This window comes from Aethalodelphis obliquidens, unplaced genomic scaffold (genome assembly GCF_003676395.1).
Source record: "Aethalodelphis obliquidens isolate GAN/ISIS:26980383/991018 unplaced genomic scaffold, ASM367639v1 scaffold1, whole genome shotgun sequence".
NCBI classification, from domain to species: Eukaryota; Metazoa; Chordata; class Mammalia; order Artiodactyla; family Delphinidae; genus Aethalodelphis; species Aethalodelphis obliquidens.
Window position 1 is genome coordinate 97,042,675 of NW_020837945.1, and position 20,010 is coordinate 97,062,684.

General features: G+C 38.2%; 1 long non-coding RNA gene across 1 annotated transcript; it reads right to left on the reverse strand.

Annotated features, from left to right (window-relative positions):
• Window positions 1–1,013: 1,013 nt before the first annotated feature.
• Window positions 1,014–19,486, reverse strand: LOC113623308 (uncharacterized). Its single transcript, XR_003433883.1, has 5 exons — window positions 19,416–19,486; window positions 16,001–16,120; window positions 10,037–10,165; window positions 7,624–7,750; window positions 1,014–2,946 (listed from the first exon to the last, which is right to left on the reverse strand). It is a non-coding gene; the product is annotated as an uncharacterized LOC113623308 (long non-coding RNA).
• Window positions 19,487–20,010: the final 524 nt, after the last annotated feature.

Below are 20,010 nucleotides of genomic sequence, written 5' to 3' on the forward strand. Positions count from 1 at the left end.
ACAGCAAAACAGTGGGAAGAAACCTGATTTTTTTTTGCATCTAGATGATTTGACTATAAATTTCATTTGGAAGGACAAACAAGAATAGCACCAGGAAATCCCTGAAAAAGAAGAGCAATGAAGGGCAGCTAGCCCTGCCAGGACAAATACATATAATAAAGACTTCATAATAAAAATATTATTGCATTTTCACATAAATAGACAGATCAATAGAACAGAGCATCCAGAACTATACCTAACTGCATATAAATGTTTAGTATTTGATGAAGCCTGCATCTTTAATCAGTGGGGAAGATAGACTTGTAAAACCTGCATTATGACAACTGAAAAGCCACATAAGGGGAGAAATGGATCTATTCCTCACACCATACACCAGGAAAAATATTTTAAATTGATCAGAGAATTGAATGTCAAAAATGGTATCATAGAAGTATTAAAAGAAAACCTGGTTGAATTCCTCTAAAACCGGAGAATGGGGACTCCATGCCTAATTATGACTCAAAATTCTAAAAAACAGAGGAAAGACATATTTTATAAAAACAAAAAAAAAAGTCTTTTGAATCATGCAGAATCTATAATCCAAAGATGCTCTTAATGAAGCACATCTCCTAGGATTCACACCCTTGCGTCATCAATTCCCTTGTGGAATCTGGGCTAAACCCATAACTGGCTGTATCCAAGAGTATGCGGTGGAAATGTTATATCATTTCCAAGCCATAGGAAGACCTGAAAACTTTTGGTTTAAGAAGTCAGCTGTCGGGCTTCCCTGGTGGCACAGTGGTTAAGAATCTTCCTGCCAATGCAGGGGACACGGGTTCGAGCCCTGGTCCGGGAAGATCCCACATGCCACGAAGCAACTAAGCCCACGTGCCACAACTACTGAGCCTGCTCTCTAGAGCTCGTGAGCCACAACTACTGAGCCCGCGTGCCACAACTACTGAAGCTTGCACACCTAAAGCCCGTGCTCTGCAACAAGAGAAGCCACTGCAATGAGAAGCCTGTGCAGTGCAAGGAAGAGTAGCCCCCGCTCGCTGCAACTAGAGAAAGCCTGCACAGAGCAATGAAAGCCCAACACAGCCAAAAAAAAAAAAAAAAAAAAAAAAGTCAGCTGTCATGTTAGAAACCCAATTATCCTGTTGGAAAAAAAAAAAGCCATGCAGGGATGGTAGTGGTCAAGATGGTGGAATAAAAAAGACCCCGAGCTCACCTCCTCCTATGGGCACACAAAAAATACAACTATTTACAGTACAAATAGACAATTTATAGAAAAAGGTCCTTACCCATTAAAGAGGATGCTAAACTTTATTCATAATAATAAAAATGAAAACTCCACTAATACAACATTTCTCACCAAAACTTTGATAATATACTCTTTTGATTCCCTTGTGAGGAAACAGGCATTCTATATGTTGTTTATGAGGATGCAATATGGTACAATCCCACATGAAAGAAAATCTGTCAGTATGTTGCAAAACTACATTTGTACTTACCCCATGACTCAGTAACTCTTGTATGTGTTTGAAATGTTCCATAATAAAGAGTTTAAATGATAGAATCAAAAGTTAAAATATCCCACAACCCCAAATGCTAGAATTATCCAACTCTGAATTAGAAACAAAAACAACATGAACACATCTATTCTAAACACACTGCTATTCCTCTGATTTAGGAGTCCCAAATATCACAAAATTGATAGGAGCTGTTTCCGATGAATTAGGGAGGATATCCATGTTTTTAAAAATTCTGTGAAAAATGGTCTTTAATGTTGGATTTAGAAGGGCTGTCATTTCAAAGTGTCACCATACTCACTTTCAGATGGGAAACTCAGGGAGAGGTTGTGAACCTCTCCAAGGCACAGAGCATGGTCAGCAGAGCAGAGATTAGCCTAAGGGTTATCCACCCCCAGTGCAAGGTGCTTTCGCCTGTGCCACGCTGCCGAGTTTCACGACGGTCAAATTAGCGGCAAAGGATGGTGGGTACTCACACTCACTGTGAGAGTATGTTAGGGCCGCAGGTCTAAAGAGCCATAGCCCCCAAAGTTGGAACCATCTAGGTAAAAGTTCACTGTGGGTTATGTTTCACTCAGGGCACCCCAAGTTTAGGCCCCAAGCACAGTGTTCTCACCCATGCTCCGCCTCACTGCTTTTTCTCAATATTCTGCAAAAACACAACACTACCTCCCACAATAGTGTGCTCTAACTATGGTGCATGCTTTTCAGTGTTGTACAAAATTATCAACTGTGGTTCCAAAAGAAAACATTAGAACAACTATTGATCTTTATCTTTATCCATTCATTATCAATTTAAACCTTTATAATGTACATATTAGTGGAGAAGCACATGAATGTCACTTCTAAATAAAAGTACATTTATGGTGGTGCATGATTAAATTTCTCCCGATGAGGTGCAGTTTGGAGACCTCTGCTCCCAGAATCCTGCACTTCACTTCTTGCAGCTGGGTCCACTCCTGATGTGAACTGGCTCTGCCCAGGGCCCTGCATCCTCCATCCCGCCTGCCTCAAGAACTTGCTGGGGGTGGGGAGTGGGATTCAGGTCTCAAAGGAGCTCTTTCGCATGAATACTATTTCAATTACTTAAGAGTTTTAAGAGTTTTCATGTGGTATTCCAGTAACAAGGTAAAAAAATCAATCAGTATTAACATAACATTATTTTTATTGGAAATGCAATCATAATTATAAACAACTTGTATAAACTTATTGGAAAAGAGCTCCTTCACAGGTCTGTACTATACTTTATCAACCAATGGCACTATGCTGTAGATTTTTATTGAATGAAAGAAGGTAGTAATCAACTTACCTTTTTCACAATAATTTCCTGTCCAGCCAAGGGCACAGGTACAGCTTCCATCCACAGGATTGCAAAGGCCACCATTTTTACAGGTACATTTTAGCTCACAGTTTGGGCCATACCTCGTTGGGGGACATCCTGTAGTAAAAATTTTAAAAATCAAACAATAAAAATGTCACACAGCAAACATTTTTCTCTGCTTCAGTAAGTAATCTTCAGGAAGAAATCTATATAGCCAAACCATTTTTTTTTTTTTAGAAGATGTTGGGGGTAGGAGTTTATTAATTAATTAATTTATTTTTGCTGTGTTGCGTCTTTCATTTCTGTGTGAGGGCTTTCTCTAGTTGTGGCAAGCGGGGGCCACTCTTTATCAATGTGCGCAGGCCTCTCACTATCGCGGCCTCTCTTGTTGCGGAGCAGAGGCTCCAGATGCGCAGGCTCAGTAGTTGTGGCTCACAGGCCCAGTTGCTCCGCGGCATGTGGGATCCTCCCAGACCAGGGCTCAAACCCGTGTCCCCTGCATTGGCAGGCAGATTCTCAACCACTGCGCCACCAGGAAAGCCCTCGCCAAACCATTTTTTTAAATGCTCAAATTAAAACAAACAACTACTCACATGTATCCGTAGGGTAGTAAGCACATCACAGTCTTTCATTCATGTTTTCATTCACTCCATAAATATTTATTGAGCTCATAACTATGTGCCTGGTATACTTCAGGAATTGGAGATGCCCCATGGATAGAGATCAACCTTAGAGTGGTGATGGGAGATTTGATGTATTTAATCTCATAATTGATAAAGAAGACGGACCAGTCATTTGTTCCTTAATGTTTCTCTGCTGAAATCTGAAAAGCACTTCAGCACAAAGTGGTGGGTGACACCAACAAAAATGCACTGGCAAGAGGAGTTAAGCTACACATGAGTGAAGCTGACCAGACATAAGGGAAATTGAGCCTTCATTGTCAGGGGGAAAATAACTGAATGACAGGAAGTGCCACCAGGGGGAGAGTAACCGTCACTTACATTTATTTGGTTTTGCCAAGATGGATATGAGCCCAATACAGCCAGCTAATGTGATTTTTTTCAGGAAAACTAAAAATCCATATTTTATATGAAATCATCCAATATTTGAAAGTTGGCAACTAATTAAAATTGTTTTATAGCATTGTGGAAGCCAAAACTATGTCAGCCAATTCAAACACATTTGTGGCTAGATTTGGCCAAAATCCTGCCATTTATACCCTCTAGTTTATAGTAGTTTTACATAATGATATTTTCCACATGAATTATCTCATTTAATGCTTACACATATTTCTCTGATGTGGGTAACAGTATTCTTATTTTATACTTGAGAAAACTGAAGCTGAGAAACTTAACTCTTGCTCGGGCTTAAGCAGCCAGTAAAGATAAGAACCAAGATTCAAACCTAGAACCTTCTGGCTTCTCTTTCTATTTTAGATGGTGGGAGAAACGGTAGAGAAAAAATTTTTTTAACTTGCCCTAAAGCCTTTGGTTAATACACAACAGAGCACATACTTGAATTCAATTTGTATGACACTGTCTTCCTTGCCTTTATTTAACTGAATAGGTGTGCTTAACTTTAGTCTCAAATGAAAGAAGCATTTCAATTTTGTTTATTTAAAAAAACAGGTATAGTTGTGCAAGTAATGGTTGAATTGTCATCATATGTGTTTTTGAGTTTTGCCTTTAAGACAGTTAAGCAAAATCAGTGATACCAAGTCTTAGACTATAAAAATAAACTTTCATATGTGTCCCTTTCACCCTTCCAGAACCACCTCATCAACCAGGAGGCCCATTCATCTTCCAACCTGAATGCTGAAATGTACTGATGAAACTGGTGAATCTGTGAAAATATAGGACTCCAAGATAAGACTTTGGATAAAAAAACATAATTGGAAGAGTGAAGAGTACTTAGAAATCTTTCTTTCCAGAGGTCTAAGTTCCAGAACAATATTCACACAGAATTGTGTAAATAACTTTATTGTTTTCTAAAAGTTATTGTAATTACACGATAAATATTTCAAATGGTATATTACAGAAAAAGGTATATATATTACAGAAAAAAGTATTGCATCCCTGTGCTCTAGTCTTCCAGTCTCCCTGCTAAAAAACATCATGGTTACCAGCTTTTTTCTGTATCATATGTCTCACTTCTTTCAAAGAGACTTACCCTGACCACTTGTTTTAAAATTTCAGCCCATCTAGTACTCTCAAGCCCTACTACATCATGCTCTTTTTTTCTCTTACCATAGCTTTTACTCCTTGTTAGCAATTCACTTATTAATTATAAAAGTTAACATTGATGTCATGCCTACTGCTTTATTTTTGTTCACATGTGCTTGGTGTGTCTGTACCCATTTATTTACCTTCATTTTATTCTAGAGTCTTGTTTTCCAAGCTAAGGTGGGTGTGTACTCCAGTTTTTCTAAGTGAAAACCGTATAAACATAATTTTGTATAATCTAGAGGATCTTCTTTAGACAGTGCATATAATATAAAATACAATGAGTTTCTTCATTTGGTATATATTGACTCACCAGTATGAGTGGTGATGGAATTGATATGATTCTGCTTTCTCCGAATTTTTCTCATTCCTCTTTTCACCTGATTGTACTTGGCTGTATCTTTAGTCTTAAATTCTAAATTACAGCATTCTAAACTCCAGCATTTATCTTTATACACTTAAACGTATTTATAGAGATGTCATATTTGAACAATATGTTTTGACCTAGATTTGTCCCTCCCATCCCACAAACTTTAATGAAGAAATAAGATCAAGATACTTATACTCCTCCAGCCTCTCTTCCCTTTCAGCTTATGCTCGTTATGCTGAAATCTCAACATTTTTATCATGTAAAGTATCTATATATTTATCATATACCGTGTCACCATAATTCCCATATTTGTTTTAAACTTAGCCATAATTAAAATAGAATTAACACCCACTAGACGTCTTTTTTACCAGAGATTTTGCACGTATTACTTTGTTGCTCAAATTTATCTTCTAGAAGCTTCTTCAAAATATTTTATGGCTACTATATTCCCAGCAACTTTTGATTATTAAAAATTGTTGTTTATTTTCCATCATAGGTTATTCTTAACAGTTTAACTATGTATAAAATACTTGAGTCATATTTTTTCCCTAGAACTTCATAGGCTTTGATAGCCATATGCTAGCAATAAATATTGCTGTGAAGTATCAAGCCAGAGTGATTTTCCCCATCTCTTCATATAAGATCTCATGTTTTTTCTTACATCGCCAATAGTTTCCCCTCGCTTAAGATCAATCCTAACTAGTATTTCTAGGAATAGAATGTATTCATTCAATCTGTAGCAGCAGATCTTTCATTTCAGGGGAAAAACATATTGATTATACATGAATATTTTCTTTTCCATTTTTATATTTGTTTATTTTTTCCATTTCACTGTTTTCATTTTCCTCAAGTATATTCTCCATGTACGTGGTTGTCGCATCAGCAGATTCCATTCTCCCAATACCTGCGTTCAATGTGGTCTACATTTATATGATGTGAGGTTTAATTTTCATTTCCACTTCTTTCTGAACTCTGCCAGCTTACTTTTTCATTTCCCTTTGTTGTCTTTTCATCTATTCCATGAACCCTTGTATCTCTGCATTGCACTCACAATTTATAGGGAACATTTTTTCATTATGTCCTTCGAATGCTTGCAAGAAATTCTGGATAATACTTTCATGGGCTCCGTAACAAAACTCTTTTGCTCTGCGTTTGTCTGCTTTTGTTTCTGTATTCCTTTTCTCCTTTCTCCTTCTTACAGAATTTGTACTAAAAAAGCTTTGAACAGTTTCATATTTTGTTTCCAAGATGAGGGAAGGTTTTTATATGCGCCAAGTTGTTTTAATGTAACAGATTGGTTTCTTGTGCACCTGTAATTTTTTAGGGGGCTAGTATCAACTCGGGGCTAGAAAAATGATTTTAGCTATTAGGCTGCCTCCTTGGTCCAGAGTAAGACTCCATATGACACAAGTCATGGGATATGTGTGGGTAGGCTCAGCCTCCCTTTAGCTTGCAAGGCCGCTTATAGTCCATAGATTCCCCTCTATTCTAGAGAAGACTTGAAAAGATAATATGTCTGTGCACTTCTTGGTTTTATCCCATTTTCCTGCCACTTTGTGATGTCAGGTGGGGTTCAAGAAAGCTGCAGCCTGCCCACACACCCGACTCTTGTATTTCAACAAAGGGTCATTAGGTTTCCTCCTCTGTGTATGCCATGGAGAAACAGCTGCTCTGCTGACCCCACTCAAGAGCTGTAGGGGCCCAACAACCTCTATGCATGTCTTTTCATTGAACTTGACAGTTCTTCAGTTATCATGATTGTTATTATGATAATAATAAATAATACTATTTAGTTCAAGAAAGTTTTGCAGTTTTAAACCAAGATCATGTTTTTTTTTCTTCTCTCATTTTTCTTACAGATTTCACTGGGTTGAAAATTGATGAGGACATAAAACTCTTCAGCTGATACAATTAGGTACCTCCAACACACAATTCGAGGTAGTTTTACAAAAGTTAGCCAGTTACTTAAAAATTTGCTCCTAGTCAAGACTATGTGTAAATTATTCTTTGTTTTTGTTTACTCCCCAGTAGACTATTTCCTTTATAACTCTACGGGAGTGTGTACTTTCATGTTATTAAAGCCACATTTAAGAAGAAAGTGTTCTAAACAATGCCCACTTAATTATATGCCCTGGCAACTGCCTTCAAAGTTTAGCTTAATTAGTGCCTGGACGAACAAGGTGACCCTGAAGGCATTGTTACCTTGCTGACACCTGGCTCCCATTTGGCCGGGGGGGACACTGGCACCCTCCAGTCACTGGGTCACACTGTCCTGAGCCACAGGAACGCCGCTGGACACAGTCCTGCCCGTAGTGATCTTCAGGACAAGCTGCAGGAAGGAACAAAACAAAGCAGAGCAAAAGGAAACCAGATTTTCCTTATTAAAACGTTTTGCCGGTCAAGATTTTTAAAAACGTGTAAATACATGACCTTTTCTTTTAGTCAAATAGGTTTCCCTGATTTGCCTTCAGTTTTCAGTTTAAAAGTTTACTTCAAAAAACCAAAGTAAAAAGGGACCTGTTCAAATTCTTGCTTACTAAGTGCAATTTTAGTTGATATCAGGAATTCCATCCAAATATATTGTGTCAGACATTTATATACGTATATGACATAAATGACACAGACTCAGTCTTGCTTTACCACATGGTTGTCTTTGCCTGCGTATGTGTGTATGTGATAATCTTGAGTAAGTTTCCTCTTAAAGTCCACTCTAAAATTTTAGCTTACATTTCTATGCATTGATATAGGATCCATTATGCTCATATCTCCAAATATTTATTTATGTATTTATACATCTATTGTGCATTTATTAAAAATCAACAAATCTGTTAAATTACTTTTAATAGATTATATCTATTTCATTCATACTATGAATATAAATTAAAAATTAATTTATTCATAAATTAACACATTTATTAATTTGCTTGCTTTGCTGCAATCTCACTCCACAATTTCACTGAGATGCTTATCAAAATATAGATACAACAGAGATAAAATAAATGTCTGTGAGAATCAAGTGAAGGGAAAATGTAGTAGCGGTGTATACATAAACGAATATCATAATTCTTTGAACTTGTAAGAGGTGGACTGCAAATATGGCTCTGACTTCCCTAGCCGTCAAAGCAAAGAAGGGAATCACGGCTTTCTGAAGACAAAACTACTCCCAATATTCAGGGAAAACGTAAATTTTGAAGATGCTCTGGCCTAAGGAAATTAAGAAATTTCTCCAACGACTTTCTTTGAAGAACAAACACAAAGGAGCCAGTTAGAACCTTCTTTGGGAGATGCTTATGGGTTGGCCTTCACTCAGAGATAACTTGGCCCTTGAGGCCTCAGAGGCAGTACCCGTTAGGTTTCAATTTTCTGCTACTTGGAGCCAGGACTTTATCTTATTCATCTTTTATCCTCAGAACAGCAGGGTACTGAAGCAGAGTAATTAAAATTACCCTCCTACAAAGAAGACAGAGTAACTACCTGCCTACGGAAGATAAGCATTCTGGATATCTTTAGCACATAACAATTTAGTGTTCTGCCTGATCACAAACTTCATTATCATTCTTCCAAATAAACGAATCTCAAGTTTACAATCACAGCCCTTCTATCTTTAAGATCTTCACTCTTTTGTGAAGTACAAGATACAGAATAGTGCACAAAAACATTAATGCACACGGGCTTCCCTGGTGGTGCAGTGGTTGAGAGTCTGCCTGCCGATGCGGGGGACACGGGTTCGTGCCCCGGTCCTGGAGGATCCCACATGCCGCAGAGTGGCTGGGCCCGTGAGCCATGGCCGCTGAGCCTGCATGTCCGGAGCCTGTGCTCCGCAACGGGAGAGGCCACAACGGTGAGAGGCCTGCGTACTGCAAAACAACAAAAACAAAAACAAACAACAAAAAAACATTAATGCACACATCAGTGAAGGATCGTGAAGCAAACATCCTCATCAACAGCACTAGGTCAAAGAACACAGCATTGCCAGGACCACCTCCCCACCACGCCCTCTCCTACTCATTGCCTCATCATCATCTTACAAACTGTCTAAATAGTTAGAAAATGGCAGATCTGATGAAAGCAAAATGTATTTGCTAAGGATATTCCCATGATGTCTAAGCCAGTGCATTTGTAAGGAAACTTTAATTTACATCTGGTCCCTTGATGTCAATAGTTGTTTGTATGATCGGTGGTTAAGGTCTTCAGATTTTCAGGAAATGGTTACTTTTTGGTAACTAGAGGAACTACTTAATTTTGAACTGGGAAATTGCTGAGGATAAATGAAATTGTGGAACTTTGGACAATGAGTTTGACATTTTGTACGCAGGAATCTCCAGTCTGCTCTGATGTTGCCAAACAGATTTTCTTATCCTGACTTGGGTCCAGCACTTCTGGGGGCAAGAGAGGATGTGACCAAAGGTCTCTCTCCGGCTGCCTTCACTGACTTCAGCTCTCAGTCAAATGCCTGCTGTAAGTACTCCTCAACCTAGAATACAGGTCAGTTGCTGATTGCTGTTACTGCAATAAATCAGTATGTAAAATAAATGCGACCACATTTACTCTCTAAGTGCAGTTCTTTAAAACTCTGCTTCAGCATAGCTGCTTCACAGTACGTAGAGTGACTTACTTTGACTGCAGTCAGCCCCGATGAAGCCAGGAGGGCAGTCACAGGTGCCAATCATGGTGTCGCAGCTGCCACCGTTCAGTCACTTACACTTCCTTTGTCAATAAGGACCATAAGTGCCTTTTGGGCAACCTATTGAAGGAGAACAAAATATGTGGTACTGTAACTTGAAGCTATCAGTGTTTAGCTTCATGCCCATAGTCGTGTGGTTAACTCAACATTCCAATTACTTTGGTATTTTTAATCACCTTCAAGCTACCGATTCAAGTCATGGACATATCTGAGGATATGAGTTGATACAGATACATGCCTTAGAAATATGGAAGGGGACATAAAATTCCTGATGCTGTTCATTCATAAGATATAAGAAACTTAACTTTGAGTTTCCTTGAAAATTGACCCAGTTTTGGAGAATGCTCAGAATAAAAGACAATGCACTGAACAAGGTTGTTTCATTCCAGCCTAGAAAAAATCATTATTTCAATTAATGTTTAAGTATTATAATTTGTCTTATCTGGAATGATCTGGGTTTAATACAAATAAGAATTCAAAATGGCACCAAGCATGGAGGAAGCATCTTCATTTTCTGTTAGTTTCTCAGTTTTCTACTCTTATATCCATGGATGCATGGCCAACCATTCTGATACCTGTGTGAGAGACAGATAAATGGCCAGACTTCAAGATAAAAGGAGATTGAACAGGACAAAGAGTGACCTGAAGACCACATTATCTGTGCAATGATTGAAAGGTTGAGGGTGTTTAGCCAGGAGAAAGTAGACCTAAGAAGATAGAACTGCTTCACCCATGAAAAGGAAGTCTCATGGAAAAGGAGGAAGGTAGATTTTATCTCAATAAGGAAATACGTTCTGAAAGAGCTGTCCAGGACTGGAATAAGCTTTTTCCAGGAGGTAATGAGTTACCCATCTTTGTAGGAGTTCCAGCAGAAATAGGATAAGTTAACTAGCAGAGAAAATGCAGCAGGGATTCAAGCACTTGATTAACTTTGAAGCACTTCCAAATATGATATTCTCCTGCTCTATGAAATGTCTGGTACTTTAAAGTCTTAAAATCATAGAAGTTTGCGTTTCAAGAGACCTCAAGTCCATCTGATTCAACTCTTATTTTAAGATGAGGAAGTTGAGGCCTAGATTGTAGTCACTTGAAATTTTTACTGCACAAAATTCTGTCATCTGTTAAAGATAAATTTATTTTTTCCTGTCATATATTAAAAATATAGAGCTGTAGGAAATTTTGAATGGACTATAATTTGAACCCTATATCTTCCACTTGCTAGTGTTGTTAAGTCAGTCCTTCCTTTGAGTTCCTGGTTCTTCATTCCCAAAGGGGATGATGACAGAATCACAGGCTTATTGTGTGAACAAGTAGAGCATCTATCATATTGCCAAATTCAGATAGCTCCCAAGTCAATGGTAGCCATTATTTCATTCATGGTGGCAGGATCATTGGTGGGCACATGGCAAAACGCTTTCCCTACCTGCTTGACCTGAGTCCAAAGGCTTCATATTTGCTTTAGGTCCTTCCTCTTGCAAAATCTTTTCACTTGGAAGCTCAGCTCTAAAAATGACTAAACCAGAGACTGGATGACACTTGCTTCCTTCCCATTTATCCTGTATTTCTATATAAGAATCAAATGGTAAAGAACACTTTGGAGTATTGCACAAGTAGCAGGTTTTAGAGGTAGAAGCCAAAGAATGGTTTTTATTGAGATTCAGATCGTTTATAATCCCTATCTACATCCTGTCCTAAAACCCATGCTCTCAGCTTGAGTCTCAAAGAATAACTTCTTCTTCCCCCCCTTCTCTTTCAGTTTTAAAATAAAACCCTTCATGATGGGGATGGAAAGCAAAACACCTAAAATCATTCCTACCAAAGGTTACTTCTCTGCAGCTGCTGTATTTCTTTATTACTCTCTATGAAAAATGATGGATGCACTTCACATTCTCTTCTGTTGTTCCCTCCTTCCAAGGGATGTCAATTCTCATAGCTAATGGACACTTCTTTGGTAAACAGCATTCTTTAGTCCTCTTAGAGAAGTTATTTTTCTCCCGCACAAAAATTCAATAGAGTATACCTAAAAACAGAACTAGTGGTTTAAAAACAGTCTCTACCTCCTCTTCTCTCTTTTTTTAAAAAATGTATTTATTTATTTTGTGCTGTGCTGAGTCTTCATTGCTGTGCACGGGCTTTCTCTGGGGGCTATTCTTCGTTGCGGTGCACGGGCTTTTCACTGCAGTGGCTGCTCATTGCGGAGCACGGGCTCTAGGCACGTGGGCTTCAGTAGTTGTGGTGCACAGGCTTAGTTGCTCCGTGGCATGTGGGATCTTCCCGGACCAGGGCTCGAACCCCTGTCCCCTGCATTGGCAGGTGGATTCTTAACCACTGCGCCATGGGGCAAGTCCCTCCTCTTCTTCTCTTATTCACCAAGATATAAAATGCTTTCATGTCTATCCGGGTCAATCTTTCAGAATGTAATTTTTAAATAGTTTTTATTATTACTATGTGTGATGCTTAAAAAGAATGTTTGGTTGCTTGATATTAGAGAAAAAAAACACAAAGCAAGCTAAAGGTATGCAGTTGGGAACAATGAAGTCTTGGGTGCACTGCTGGCATGTTGCTTCCAAAAAGGAGGTTAAATTAATAAGAATGGATTGGCATAGAAAATTCTGTAGTCACATGACTAGGAAGTGAAAAGTGACAAGGATTTTTGTGCAAATAGGGAAAAGGGAAACACCCAATAAAGTGAAATTTACATATTTATTAATAAGGGAAATGTTAAATTGTGGATATAATAATACATATAACAGAATCAGCATTTCAGTTAAAAGGAAGAAAGAGTTTATATGCCATTACTTGATGAATTTATATAAGTGATATGTGTAAAGATTTATATTTTGAGATCGCTTTCATTTGAGTTGAAGGTACTTGGAAAACAATTTCTCTCTGACATATACTCATTTTCAAACTACCTGAATGGCGGTTTTGCATTTGAAAAGCATCATCCCTTGCTATTCCTTTTTCGTATATAGAAAAAAAAATAAGCCTTCAACTTAATTATCTTTTTGAAATCAGAACACTGAACTTGATGAAATTAACCTACTGAGCATAACATCTGTTGAAAGACAGTAGATGCGCTAACCTTTTAGTCCCGCAACTCATTAAAGTTATATCAAGAGTATGATATGTGTTTACAAAAGTGCCCATAACTTTTTCCCCAAGAATAAGTTATTTTACTGACAGTTCCACTTCCTCATATAATTCTGTAGTTATGTGAAAGTTCTGGAATCATGCATACATTTCTTGCTCTGGTGTTCACTAAATTTAACAAGGAAACATACACCCAGGACATAATGATTTCATTTGGTTTGTTTGTGTGTTTGGTCTCCCCTCCCTCATTTCCTAAAGTTCCACTTTGACCATTACTTGGCCTTCGCTCTATTCATTACAATTAGCTCTCCCAGGAAATTCTGTTTCTCTGGCAAGGGATATTTGGTTATTTTCCATTAGAAGATGACTATTTTTCCCCATCCTTGTACTATCCCCTCTACATGAAAGGGATTAACTAAGAAGAAGCTTGGAAATGAATTCACAGTTCTGATTTGTTTAAATGTTGAAGGCTACTGATGATGTGAGTGACATTTGGTAGCTTTATTAGAAGCTTAGAACAGGCAACATTGTGACTGTATCTTGAGACACTTAGCTCCAAAGCAAATGAAAAGCATGAATCTGTTTTTTCAGTCTGTTTTCCTAGTAGTATTTGATCAGGTTACTCACACACACACCAGCCACTGTTGCACAGTTTTTTTTTTTTGCGGTACGCGGGCCTCTCACTGTTGTGGCCTCTCCCGTTGCGGAGCACAGGCTCCGGATGCGCAGGCTCAGTGGCCATGGCTCACGGGCCCAGCTGCTCCACGGCACGTGGGATCTTCCCGGACCGGGGCACGAACCCGTGTTCCCTGCATCGGCAGGCGGACTCTCAACCACTGTGCCACCAGGCAAGCCCGCAGTTTTATTTTACTCTTAAAAACAGATACTAAGACGTGGTCTGTTTGAATTTTTATTGCTATGAGGAAGAGCATTAAACCTAAGCTTCCACTAATGCCTTGACATCTTCTTCCTGGCACAGGTGAGCTTCCTGTGGCCCATGTTTCTCAAAGCATCTTCAACCAATGTAACGGTGTTCTTATGAATACTGTCAACAGAAATGCCCATGGTTTTAGAGGACTCCAATGCCTTCATTTCTCTCAAAGAGACTTCTAATAAATAGTATTGCAGGTTGGAGAAACAAAAGATTTCCAGGACCTGTAGTCGCTTATACAATTTCTCATTGGTCATAAAATACATAGATAGCATGATGAGTTTGCATCTACCGAGCAGTTTGTTTTTCCCCTCATGCTATCCACAGACTGGGACTGACCTGCCCAGTGTAAATTATGAACAAGTGGTGAGATTCCTACTGCAAGTTTTTCTGCTTCCTCTGGCCTCTGCCGAGAGAAAATGTTGATTCTCCACTCCGACCCTGAGAACATGAAAGCCCAGTTGTTTTTGGCTGCTGGAACTTTTGCTTTTGAGCCAGCTACACCTTTCATGGATATTTTCTTGAACCCTTTTTCATCGTCCTGTAATTACAGTGGATGTTGCCAAGGAACCTTTGCAGCAACTTTCAACCACGTGTTGCCTGGAACTAAGCCCATCTGACTAGTCAGGGAGTGGCTCCCTGCCTCAGACTGGCTTTTACAAGGCGAAGCTCCCCTCCTTCAACCCAAGGTAGCTGGTCTTCTGAAATGGAAGGACTCTCAGCTTTATGTAACTTAATTTTATTTTATTCAGATGAAACGCCCTTGATATCAAGAAGAAATTCTTCCTGAGAAATGTGACAGCATGAAATGTGAGGAAATAACTCTTTTCTTCCACTGCAAAAGTGCTTGAAATTTGCCATGACCGAAAAAAATAATTGAAATTTTACTAATCATATATTTTGGTTCTTCATTTTAAGTTTGAATGATGCAATCATTATGGGTCCTATGGGTGTATGAAACCATTTTCATACATGCTTAATTGTGTTTTTAGCTGGTAACGTTTAAAATTAGGACAAATGTGAGAAGTGAGATTCAAAATATATATTCTATGGCTTGTAGAAAATGAAAACCAATAGCTTGACCATAAGTCTATTTTTATGGGTGGCGTTTTTTAGGAAATATCCCCAACTCATCCATATACTTGCAGAATTAGGAAAGGAAAGTAGAAAAAAAATCTCTTATAGGAACGACTAGGGAGAAAGAGTGGCAAAAGCCAAATTGGGGGAGAAAATGAAACTGAGGCCAAATCATTTTATCCTTAAACCTATACAAAGTCCATTATAAATAATTACGAGCTTAAAAATTAAGTAGCTGACTGAACATTTTAACATGCTCTTTGGGACTTTTTATCATGTGTTCTCCTATAACCATTTCGATGTTAAAATGTCCTAACAAATCAATATAAGGTGTCTGGTCTACGGACTATTCTTTTTTATTACACAACAGGGAGCCAACTGGCATTTTGTCATTTAAGCAAGTCATTGTTTTCATTCCAGAATAACAATTTGTTTAATTTGATTGTTCCTAAGCAGATCCTGGAACTAACTTACTTTTATGAATCACCTTAAATATGTTGCCATTTGCTGTATATTGATTTATAATCATTGGTTCATATTTTCTTCTTTATTTCTTATCTTTTTCTTGGGGATATTTTGAATAGAAAAGGCAAATAGGAGAACGAGTTACACAGGAAAGTATGTTTTCAACCATTCCAATAAAAATTCCCAGGGGATTTGCAATGAATTAGAAGCTTGAATTAACATTTGCCCTTTAGCATTCTGAGTGATGACCCCCCCCCCCCCCCCCCCCCCCCCCGCCCCGCATCAGTGTCTCTTCAATCAATTACAGCTAAAGCACAGAACACACTTACGGAGATGATAGCGGTTTCCATGGTAGCCCAGCACACAGGTACATCTCCCTGTGATGGAGTGACACTCCTCATTCTCAGCTGAACACTGACACACCTGTTTACAGTCCTTCCCGTTTGTTCCTGGTGGACAAACGAAGAGAAAGAGGAAATGTAAACCCAATGAATTAAATTTGTCTGTGTAAATATAGCTCTAAAAGTGAAAGCAGGGAAAAATTTATTAAATAAGACCATTGCCTACAGAAGTGTGCTGCCCTTTGGGATTTAGGTTTCATTAAATTTACTTGGGGATTACTTCACTCTTTGACTTTGTTTTGTTCAGTCAATTTGTGACCGACTGTCAAGGGCCGGCTGCAATTTTCTTGTCACTGAAGAAAATCATAGGGTGATGTCAGGTAAAATCAACTAAAATAATAGTATAATTCATGAGGGGCCACATATCTGGATAAAGATTTTTTTTTTTTTTTTGGTGCAACCGGTTTAAATTCTCAAGGTTGTTTCTCTCTCTGCATTAGTATGTACTGTATTTGTGTCACTTGTCAGCTACTCTGCTGGTTGTGCTGTTTCCTTTTTACAGGGCAAGCAGTGAAAGCTTTCTCTCCAACTTCTAAATAATATCATGCCATTTTGCTAGGAAAAGAGAAAGGCTTTCTGGGTATTTTTCAGCTTACAAAACAGAGTCAAGTAGACATTTTGAGTTTCATGTTTGTATTTGATGAACATTCAAACAAATTCAGTAAAAAAAAAAAATCAGACAATTTAGGTTGTTGTAGACCTAAATTTGAATAATAATTTCTGGGTCAACCTTTTAATTTATCACCTTGGGGGTTTGTCATCGTGAAAGAACAAACCGTTTAAAAAGCCCTCACACTGGAGAAGTTATTAACTGTCTTGTTCAATGCATCCCTGTGTTTTGTTGGCTGCCCTGTGTGCCTGTGGTGTTACTTGTTTTTTAGCATCCACTATCCTTAAAAACATTTCATCTTCCAGTTTGCTTTAAGTAGAAATGACAGCAGTAACAGAAATGCTACCTTTAAGGGCCATTGGTTGCTTCCTTAGTATTAAAAACAAAGACTAATGAAACACGGGGTGATTAATCAAAAAATGCATTTTTTTCTCCCTTTCTTGAGTGGGATATGTACAAATAAGAGAGTACTAGGTAGAATCTGACTCGGCATCTGAACAGCTGTTTATGTAGTCTGCTGTTGGTCTAGACATTCTTTTATCTAAGAATCACTGATTGTTCAAATATATCAGTAAAGCACTTATCCTGAACTTGCCAGGTATGCCAAAAAGCACATCTGGGTTTACTGCCTGAGAAGTTTATTAACTTTGTTTGTTAATAAGTGACTAAGCACTAAGAACTGCTTATGGCATTTCAGAGGTGACTGGGAGTGGAGGTTTGTGATATTCTTACTTCCTTCACATCGTGGTCAGTAAACGCGTAACAGCATCACCTACATTTCACCGTGACGTGATGAAAGGTGATCCCTAATGGAAGGCTCACAAACAATCAGAAAAATCAAAATGTTTCATTAAAGCCTTCTGATAACTTCAGAAACCAAGAGCTGTGGTTATTACAAATTCTTCCCATCACTGGGAAGACCTGTTTTTGCCGTGGGGTTACCTGAGTATAAATCTTGATATGGCCACAGCAAACATGGCCACAAAACCCTGTGCTCTGAGGAGAATAATAACATTAGAGGAGTCAAAGTGGCCGTGCTGAACACAGTAGGGTTTGTATAATAAGTTCCAGTATCCTCATCTATTGATACTTAGCCATTTCCCATCTTGAGTTATGGGGCCCCCTGGCATAGGGCTTTGAGGGAAGCGGTATTCTGACTGGTCTGCTTTGAGAGAGAGGGAGCCGTCCTGAATACCGTGCTGGTCTGCAAGATCCACTGAAGGTTGTGTGGTCTAGAGGAAATGGTGGGAACTTTGGGTTGCGGGGCTCAGCACGGCTATGGACCTTATCTCTGGCTTTAAACAGTTATTTAAGCTCTAAGACCTTCAATTTCCTCTTCTGTAAAATGGGATTAATAAAATCTATCTCACAGATTGTTATCAGGAGTAACCTAGTAGACATAGTAACGTAAAGGAATCTCATAATACTTCAGTAAAATGTGTTTCCTTTCCATTGAAACCCTTGCATTTAAAATCAGGATCAACTATTCAACAAAGATGCTATACCTGGGCAAAAACCATAGACACATTCAGAATAATATGGGAAAAATACATAATATGTCAAGACCAATGCTTTTCTAAAAAAACATTGAAATCACCTGGCTTGATGTTTCTGAAACACACATAAATAAAATGTAACCACTTTCTCATTAATCGTTCAGTGTTTTGAGGATTCACAAAAATGTTTCGCAAATGTTAATCACTTCTCCATCCCAAGAAGAGCTCAGACAAATCCTTAGCTTTGATTCTTGAACTCCAGTGGAATCAAAATTGCAGAAGACATAAATAATTACTCAGGAAGACTAATCTCTTGAAGTTCTCAAAGTCTGTTCTTCAATGGATGTTTAAGTGTCTTTGAAGGAATTTACAATTTATATTGAAAAGCAATAAAGTGCAAATGGAAATAAAAGCAAGTCAAAGCATTCTGGATGTTATTAAAGAGAATTCTTGAGAAATACTGTAGCATTTCTTAGATTATATGTGCATCATGAAAAACATCCATCAATTGTCATCTGGCTAAATAATCATGACTTTGACTAAGACTTCAGAGGAAATCAAAGTTAATGCACAGCCTGCTTCATGTCCTCTGAAAGAGGAGGTGGTGTGTTGGTTTGTTGCCTCATGATCCCAGATGGACTGCATTATGGGGCATGCTTTCAATCTATATTACAAAATTTGCAGAATTCTAGAATGTTCTCAGTCAGCCAAAAAATATTTCCTGGATACCTGCTATGTGCTAGGTTCACAACAGTGAGCAAAATCAAGCATGGCGCGTGTACCCATCAAGCTTGCAATAGTAGAAAGATGAACACAACAAAATTATCATTCAAATAAGTGCCTAATTAAAAAATCTTATAAGGGGTTAGTGTGTATGAGACAGAATAACATCAGGGACCCTAATTTAGATTGGCAGGCAGGGGATGGGGTGTGTTTAGTTCCAAATGTTCTCTTTGAGGAGATCACCACTTAACAGATTGGAAACACTAGAGAGAATATAATGAGTGGGAAGGGGAAGGGGAAGAAAAAAAGAGTAGGGAGGACAAAAAATTTCCAGAGGGAAAGACCCAGGTACATATGAGTTACCGATATAATTCCCAGTGTGCTGGCAATGGTATGTATGTATGTATGTTAGACAAGGTAAGGCTTGCATTATTATAAATGTTTCTGTATTAGTTTCCTAAGCTGTAACAAACTGTCACCAATTTAGTGGCTTTAAAAAACATAAATTTATTACCTCACAGTTCTGTAGGTTAGAAATCAGGTGTTGACAGGGCTGTGTTCTTTCAGGACACTTGAGGAGAGGATGGACTTCTTTGTCTCTTCTAGCTCCTAGGACTCACCTACATTCCTTGGCTTTTGGCCACTTTCTCAATCTTCTAAGCCAGCAGTTTAGCTGCTTCTTTCTACTCTGACTGTTTCCCTCTTATAAGAACTTTTTGATTACATTAGGCCTACCAGGTAATCCAAAAAAATCTCTCCATCTCAAAATCGTTAACTTCTGCAAAGTCCCATTTGCCATGTAAGATTACCTATTAACAGACTGCAGAAATTAGAACATCTTTGAGGGTCTATTATTCAACTTATCACAATCTCTGTATTTCTAAATATTTAAAGTAGCTTCTGACTTACCTTAGAGACCATGTTATTAAATAGAGCTATGTTATTAACAATAGCTTGATGCACAAGTCTTTATAGAAATAAATACAAATATAATTATTTTTAAAACCATGTAATATAAAAAATATATGGGCTGTCCAGTTTTCCCAGCACCACTTATTGAAGAGTCTGTCTTTTCTCCACTGTATATTCTTGCCTCCTTTACCAAAGAT